This window comes from Peromyscus californicus, unplaced genomic scaffold (assembly GCF_007827085.1).
Source record: "Peromyscus californicus insignis strain IS unplaced genomic scaffold, ASM782708v3 Scaffold_6__1_contigs__length_162567912, whole genome shotgun sequence".
NCBI classification, from domain to species: domain Eukaryota; kingdom Metazoa; phylum Chordata; class Mammalia; order Rodentia; family Cricetidae; genus Peromyscus; species Peromyscus californicus.
The window spans coordinates 162068826-162077394 of NW_026294584.1; positions in this window are offsets into that span (position 1 = coordinate 162068826).

Consider the following 8569-nt stretch of genomic DNA (forward strand, 5'->3'; position numbering starts at 1 on the left):
AGAAACCATTTTCTTTAGGGAAAAGTCCAAAGTAAGCACAGCTTGATAGAGTGATATAAGACCCAAAAGTTAAGCGACAAGCCCCACCTGTCCACCAGTAACTTCTGGTGGCTGTATGAGTTTGTCCTTAGAGGCCTCTGCAACATCTGTCCTGGGGCCATTCAGCTGGGAATTCCAGGGAGTGGTCCTGATCTAAGTCCATCCTGGTCAGTGTTTAGTCAAAGCTTGCCTCAAATATGATTCAAAATTGTGGAGCTGGTTTTTCTCTGGTGAATCTCAGGATTAACTTTGGCCTTGTTTGTGACTCAAATTTCTTCCACCCACTTCCTTTGTTCTCATTAGGAATTCTTAGTATATACCTTTGGCCTTGCAGAAGGAGGGGCTCTGAGTGTTCTTCTTCTTCTGTTCTCAGCCAGGCTGTAACAAGTAGTTTCTGCTAAGGAGAGTGCTTTTCATGCAGTCAGACAGATGAAGAAACCATCACCCTTACCTCAGCCATGCGTAGAACCAATCTGACTAACATTCCTTCAGAATACTATCCGTCACATTCCTGTAAAGAGTTAAAGGAGGGTGGGATTTCTTTATTTTTTACTTAGTAATGAGTAAAAGAATTTTTGATCCTGAAGTGGAAAAGTGCTTTTAAAAATGAGGTGGTGCTGGGGAGACGGCTCAGTCAGTGAACTACCTGTTGTGAAAGCACAAGGATTTACATGAGTTTGGATTCCTAGAACCCATGTAAGAAGCTAGCAGTGGCAGTGTGTTCCTGTAACTGTGAATCAGAGCCAGCCAGTGAATCAGAGAGGTTCAGTGAGACAAAAATAAACATGGAAAGCTATTTAGAAAAGACTCTGGATGTCAATCTTGTGCCTCCACATCCACACTGATCTGCATGCACACTAGCATACATCTATACTAACAAATACACACACACACACACACACACACACACACACACACATATACACACATATACACATACATATACACACATACACACATGCCCTGGAGCACGAAATCTGGCGAGGGACCCCGAGGTTAAACAGCACTCTAGACACCCAGTTTCAGTTCGTTAGGGAAACAGCTTTCTTTATTCGTACCAACATGGGTTTATATACCCCTCTAACAGCAGGAGTCAAGGAATGGTTACTCTGTATCCGTAGGCAAGCCGGACACTGTTTTCCAAACAGGAAAAACCACAGGGGAACTGATCCCCAGCACCCTCTGGAACCCAACTGCACATTTTTCACACAAACAACTGGGACAGGACAAAAAAGGACATTTAAAATTAAGGCAGCAAACTTACAGCTGCCGACATGTCCTCCCTTTTTATTTTCAAAAGGAACACATCAGCTGGAACAGCCTGTGGAAGATCAGATAGCCCCTACCTTAGGTCACCTGTTGCAATCCCCAAACTTACCCGTCATAGGGGGCTGCCCTTATGCCCCCTGCCTTAGGTCGCATGAGGACCACAGGAGTTGCCAGTCTCTGGGTACTATCTGTAACCACACTTGTGCAGATTCAGAGGGTGACATGGCCAGAAGGACTTGCTTGGTTACCTGTCGGTGTCGAGTGAACTGGCGTTGCCATTGGCATAGCAGAAATAACCCAATTCCCATACCACCTGCACAGATTAATAAGAGGGAAACAGACCCTGCCCATCTAGTAATCCACTCAACAGCTTTAGACATTAATGACCACCAGGTCTGCTCATTTACAGGAACAACTCTAGTTTCATTAATCCTTACAATGGCATTTGCTAACTGAATTGTATAGTTCAAAAATGTTCCATTCCAAGGCCCTCACAAACAAGCATTCAATTCTGCAACCTTGGCCGATGCATTAAAAGCTGCATGAGGGGTTCTACAAACTTCTGACATTCCATAAGCACATAACATATGTTGGCGTATCCACAACATATCTATTTGTTCTTGTAACAGTGCTGCTTGCTGATTAAGCATCAGAATTCCAAAGTGTAATTGTCCATTCAATGTTTGCTGAATGTCCAAGGTACCAGCCACCCTCTCAGATAATGTGTTGATAACAGCAGCCTGTTGAACAGTCTGATATAATGCAAGCCCAGCAGCTGTAACAGCAACAGCAGATGCAGCCACAGCTGCAACAATTGTGGCAGTAATGCCAAAGTCTCTTCTTGTCCTCTTCTGTTGCAGCGGAAACTGATCAGAAGGACTCTCCAGAGGCATCACTGCAAATGCGGGTATTCTCACAATCACTGCATGGGACCAATTTGCACTCCAGCAATTATTCAAGCTACAATTTAGAACTGAACAGTTTAGTAGTCCCTCCCCTCCCACATCACCATTCCAAACAACAAAAGGGAAAGGAGCACTTGGAGACCCACAGCATGGGACATGCTGGAACTACCTACAAAGTCTGCCAAAGAAGTATTACTCAGGACTAGGCAATCATGAAAGCTGCCTTTCAGATTCAAGGAGATATCATTGGTATTATTCTTGCCAGCTGTACTATTTTTCTCAAAACAAAGAGCATTTTTTTAACTGCAAAGTAATATTTACAAAACCTTCTTGGAGTTTTACATTGCTGGCAGCAGTACCAATTGTCCAATTAGAAGAAAATACAGCAGGAAAAACAGAGCTATCAATACTCACAGGCAGTAACACAGGTGGATTTCTTACTAAACTCCATAACGGCTCAGCTTCTCCCTGAGGCATCATCTTTTAAAGTTAAAGGAACATGCTCCCGGACCACCTGTCCAGCTTGATTCTGAGTTTCAATGACTGGATATGTTTCATGCACACCCCCCCCTTTTTTTTTTTTTGCCTATATCTGTCCTCTGGTTCTTTTTCCTCCCCTATCCAATGAGGATTTCTTGGCGGGGTCGAGACAATAGAGGCACAGAAGGTGCTGACTGTGCTTTCACTTTTGCAAGGTGCAATTTCTGTTGTAGTTCCTCTATCTCTTTTTCTAGCTGCTCTTCCTCCTCTACTAAATCTGAGACAAAGATCATCGTCTTCTTCTTTATCCATTAAATCTTTCACAAATATCCTTGTACGCTCTTTACAGGGGACCTCTACCTCTTCCTTTTTTCCATTTCAAAGATTCATTCATCTCTGCCTCCTGAGCATTAGCAAATGCTTGCTCGAACTCCAAAAGTTGCTCTTTCACTTTCACGTTATCAGTCAGAAGAGCATCTTTCCCAATCTGGAATATTCAGACCTCCTCCCGTCAGAGACCAAGGACTTGTTGCTTCAGCTATGGTGTCCACAAATGTGAGTGCGGTGCTGGACTTAATTCCTGTTCCCTGCTTACTTAATTCCTGCTCCCTGCTTACTTAACTTAACTCCTGTTCCTCAGTGGCCAACTGAGCTTTTGCAGAATTACCTATGGTACGTACCAATGTTTCAATCCTCCACCCCTCCTTTTAGGGTGAGCCTCATTCGCTTACCCCTCTTTCCAGGTCCAGGGGGTGACCTCCACTTGCTGTGGCCCGCGCAGCTGGAGCACGAAATCTGGCGAGGGACCCCGAGGTTAAACAGCACTCTAGACACCCAGTTTCAGTTCGTTAGGGAAGCAGCTTTCTTTATTCGTACCAACATGGGTTTATATACCCCTCTAACAGCAGGAGTCAAGGAACGGCTACTCTGTATCTGTAGGCAAGCCGGACACTGTTTTCCAAACAGGAAAAACCACAGGGGAACTGATCCCCAGCACCCTCTGGAACCCAACTGCACATTTTTCACACAAACAACTTAACTGGGACAGGACAAAAAAGGGCATTTAAAATTAAGGCAGCAAACTTACTGCTGCTGACACACACACATACACACATATACACACACATACACATACATACACATACACATACATATACACACATACACACATACATACATACACATACACATACACATACATATACACACATACACACATACACATACATATACACACATACACACATACACATACACACACAAACACATACACAATACACACACACATACACACATATACACACACATACACATATACAAACACACATACACACATACACACATACACACACATACACACATACACACATACACACATACACACACATACACACACAAACACATACGCACATATACAGACACATACACACACATACACATACACACATACACACACACACACACACACACACACACACACACACACACACACCAACCCAACCAATTAATTAACCCCTCCCTCCCGATTAGTTTGGAAACATTGTGATATGAGTTACATCTTTATTGGTACTCTATCCTTATCTTAGCAATTACTATCTTCAGATCCCTGAATACTCAGCCTCATCCTATCTTTTCAGGGTTGCTAAGCTCACCTCTCTCGCCCCCACTGTTTCTTGTTCTCTGGGGCAATTGCTTCCCTTCCACTCTAGTTTTCTGAAGCATTTGTTTCAAGGGCACTATCTGGAAGCATAAAAAATATGTCAGTGGAACTGGAGAGATGGTTCAGTGTAATAGTACTTGCTATTCTTGAAAAGGACTGGGGTTCAGTTCCAAGCACCAATATTGGTTGAATCACAGCCATCTTTAACTCCAGTTCTAGGGGATCCAGGTCTCTAGGGGATTATGGCCTCTGTTGGCACCAGATTCATACAAGTAACACACACAGACATGCAGGGACTCAGACATACACATAAAACAAAACAAAACAAAACAAAAATAAATCTTAATGATCCCCCTCCCCAAATCATCAGCAATGATGTTTCTCTAACTTGGTTCATTTTTCATTGCTCATGCCTTAAGATTTATTCATTCCTTAACCTTAGAGTTGTACATCCCTTCGCCAATGGGACTACCTCCTCTTGCCACCAAAGAATCAAAGACAGCTGGTTGTGAGCCTATGCTATGGACTACATACCAACATGTGGTCTAAAACCCTCCTCCTTCTCCAAGTCTTATAGTAAAGGATCTCCACTCTGCCTTGCAGGTTGCCTTGAACCCTCCTCAGAGCCCTTGTCATGCTCCTGTCTATCTATATGCTCATGGTGTTACTAACTCTTTTAATAAATCTTTGCCCCAAAAGACAATTCCTATCAATGTCCCCCTTGGATCCAATTCTGAAACCTTTCACTTAGTTTGTTATGTTGTGAAGGCAATACAGACCCGATCTAAGGGTAGGGTCACCACCTTAGACCACCTGCTGTACTCAGTTCCAGAAAGGACCTCAGGAACGTGCCATGATAACTCAAACAGATACAGGGCAGTATGCTCCTGCAGACATTCTGTCTGCGGTTTATGGCCCTTGAAGATATCTAGATAATTCTGCTGAGCAAGTTGTGGTTCCCCGCCAAAAGTGCAACCCAATGGTTTCAAATGTGGTTCATGCCCAAAATTTGGACCAACAGTTTCAAAAAGGTCACCTTGCCCCATAGTCCTTCTACCTAATCCCAAGTTGCCAATTCCCAGCTTGCAGTTTTTCCCTATAAAAACTCTCTACACCTGAGCTCGTGACCACCACCACATTTCCTCCATCTGCCTGATGGTGGCCCAGGTTGAACCTGACAGTGAAAGGACCCTTATGTGCTTGCATCGGAAACTGGCTCCTTGGTGGTCTCTGGGGGGGTTTCGCTAAACAGGTACAACAATGTAAGTTAGGGGTCTTTTTTAGAGGCAATATATGTTTCTAGCCTCTATATTGAGATCTTTTTTGTTCTGTGGCCTGAATAAATCAGAATAATTTTCTAAAACAAAACAAAACAAACAAAAAAAAGCTTCCTAAGTCTCCCAATGCAATGAGAAAAGTCCAGTTTAATTTACATGGTGGTTATGTCCCAGGTTATACCTTCTTGAAGTATGGCCTCTGATCCAAGGAAATTTTTCCCACTCTGTCTTTATTGACCTTCTCTGGGCATGGTTTGGGCTCCCTATAGAGCCACTTCAGGGACATGAGTTGTATCTTCAAAATCTGAGCAGTTTGTTCATCTACCTACTAACACTTCCTTCTTTGGCTGTGGTTGGTGGACAGCTGCATTGTGACTAGAATTTCAGGGCAAAAACCCAGGCTCTGGCAGTCCCAGCAGGCTACTCCTGGTCAAGCATCCAGTTTACCAATTAAAGAGACAGATAATGATGAGGAGAGAGAGGTGATCTAATACATGAACTTATTGGAAAGAGGAACATCAAAAGTGGCCTAATTACTCAAAGTTCCTCTTCAGGGTGCTGACATAAGCTTGAGTTTAAAAAGCAAAGCATAATTGGGATAAAGAGCAAGAGGTATGTATAACTATGCAGTCCTGGGTCTGGTTGGTCATCTACTAATTCTGGTTCTTAAAGATGGTCTAAGGAAGTTATTGTTTGAGAGGTCAAGGTGGTTCTCAGATGACTACTTCTGCCCCAGAGTATAGACCTTGCCATGGTGAATAAATGCCTATTATCTAGGGCCTCAGGAGTGGCCTGTCTTACAAGGCTCTTTGAACCCAAGGTGACTAAAGAATTTTAGGTACTTTTGGGTATTTAGAGCAAGACCTTTTTTTTTAATGGACTATAAAATGCCTTAGTCACTCTTCTGTTTGTGCTTTCAGACTTAAAGGGGGACGAGATAGTTTAAAGTATCATTAGTTTGTAGATAACATTCCTTAAGTGATTAACATGCCCATCAGAGGTGAGCAGCTAACCCAAGGTAACAAAGACAGGTAAAAAATAAAGGCCAGAGATGCTAAGCTTGCTACTAGTAATATTAGGGCCCTAGTGAGCAGCCAGTGCTTTTCAGTGAAAGTAGTTCCTGCAGTCCTGTTACAGCACAACTAACCTATTCTTGACTCATGCTAATAAACCTTTCCATTGCAGGAGGGGAGAGTCCACTTGAATGAATCCATGTGTTTATTATAAACATTAAATGAGATCATGAATAGACCACTCTCAGCACAGAGCCTGGAACATTTGTCACTCAGTTGTCACTAAATGTAATCTGTGGTTGTTAGAACACATCCCTCTTCACACTTGGTTTAACCTGCCTTCTTTTTTTAAGGAGTGACTAGTAAAAAAGTTTTCCTTACAAAGACCTTGCACCTCCACCTTCTTCCTTGAATTTCATGACTGACTTGTAAGCTTATATAGGTTATTATTGTTATTCATACCAGACATAAGGCAAAACTAAAACCCAGTTAAGTGATTTTATCAAAGCCACATAAGGTACTGTTTTGTCCACAACAACATTTGAGAAGAAAATGTGACTTGTAATTCATAGATAATCTTTGGGAATGGAAGAGAAAGTAGAAGAAATTGAGGCAATAGAGGAGTATTTGGTATAGAAAGATTAGATTAACAAGTATAGCATCATTTCAGCTACTCAGTTGTGAAGCATTGGGCAAGTATATAACCTCTTTTTGCTTTCATTTTATGTAGAATGGAACATTATTTTTTATTATTATTACCATTCTTAATCTTCTGGGGATATTATAAGGGTTAAATTAATTAACATATTTTAAAAGTTTAGAACAGGGTCTAGAACAGAGTATCTTTCAAATCATGCTATCTAAAGCAACAATGAAAATAGTTGGGCCATGTCTGGGTAGGGAATTTCAAGATCAAGATCAGCATAGGCTATGTAGCAAGATTCTGTATGAAAAATAGTTAGAAAAAAAGAAAGAAAGAAAAAAGAAAGAAGAAGAGAAGAAAAGAAAGTTGAAGACAAGCACAGTGAAACAAACTTTTTAAACTGCTCATTAAATGAAACATTGGGAGCTTGTAGCAAGTTTCTCCTCAGGTACCCAAGGACTCTAGTTTCACATTAAATAAGATAATATAGCCGGGCGGTGGTGGCGCACGCCTTTAGTCCCAGCACTCGGGAGGCAGAGCCAGGCGGATCTCTGTGAGTTTGAGGCCAGCCTGGACTACCAAGTGAGTTCCAGGAAAAGGAGCAAAGCTACACAGAGAAACCCTGTCTCGAAAAACCGAAAAAAAAAAAAAAAGATAATATAAAGTTTGTGTAATTTTGTGCATACAAGAGCACTTTTGAGGATTGTCTCCTCATAAAAATAAGTTTCTTTACCCAGGGTATTATGAGAAGAAATTAGAAGGGAAATTTAAGAACTTTTACGGCATGTGCTTTATAATTACTAAATTTTTTTAAAAAAGAACAAAAGAAGCTAAAATATAAAACCACAAAAGCTAATAGTTGAGCTAGCAGTATAACACAGTGTCAAAGCATTTGACTTTCTCACCATCAGCAGTGAGAGAAAGCATTTTAAAAATGGCCTTAAGATAAGCTGATTATTTTGACTTCTTTACTATAAATAGTGTAAACTGGTTATGGAGTCATGGCATCTGTTTTTCATGGTTAAAAAATAATTATCTTTTTGTGAATGCCTTTACAACAGAAACAGTGCTTATAGTCTTAAAAGTACTTTGCAATATAAGGAATTTTATTTCAATTAAGGATTAACATTTTTGGAACTGATGTGTCTTAGAAGGAGAAAAGGAGAGTGCCAGATTAAGGAGATGTTCTATAGTCAGTGTATTTTACATTTAGAAATTACATCCATTCACATATAATTAGATGGCAGCTCACTCTTCAGGACCCACACACTGACCTGGCCATC